Below are 703 nucleotides of genomic sequence, written 5' to 3'. Positions count from 1 at the left end.
TTGATCTAAATATTATGAACACGTAGACAATCTAATACTATAAAAAAAATAGTGAGATTAGTATTATTTATAAATCTTGGAAGTCACGTATAAACTTATTAAGCACCTTGACTTATACGTAGGGTCAATAATTTATAATCACATAAATGTTAATAATATTTTTGGGACTCAATAATATTTGTAAGAATAGTTAGAATAATAGTTCGACCATCCATGTTAATAAGAAAATATTATAATAGTAATTACAGATGATAATCAAAGTAATAATAATTTTAATAAAGTAGTTAGAATTTATCAATTAGTATCATATTGAGCTTAACTTAATTAAAATGTCAATGGGGGTACTTAACGATAAAGAAAAATAATGATTATGATTAAATCGCTGCGGAAAATTATGGTCAAGTTTTATAAATTAAACTAATGCAAATGAGGAATAGCTGTTTTGTATTTGAACTAGACGGTTAAGATAATACTTAAAATGTATAAATAAAAAGACACTTGTTAGAATTCTTGTATCGAAATTATCTTTAGTCTAACAAAATGATCCAGTAAACCTTTATAATGAAACAAATATACATGAAGTAGTAATAATAGTATTCGGATGTTTAGTGTTATAATATAATTAAAAGAAAATAAATTTGTATATTAGTAGGATGCTCTACCTTGATAGCAAAATCTAAAGATTATTAGGATATATTACAAT

Source organism: Papaver somniferum, chromosome 6, assembly GCF_003573695.1.
Source record: "Papaver somniferum cultivar HN1 chromosome 6, ASM357369v1, whole genome shotgun sequence".
Taxonomy (NCBI): Eukaryota; Viridiplantae; Streptophyta; class Magnoliopsida; order Ranunculales; family Papaveraceae; genus Papaver; species Papaver somniferum.
Note: the sequence above shows the minus strand (reverse complement) of the source record.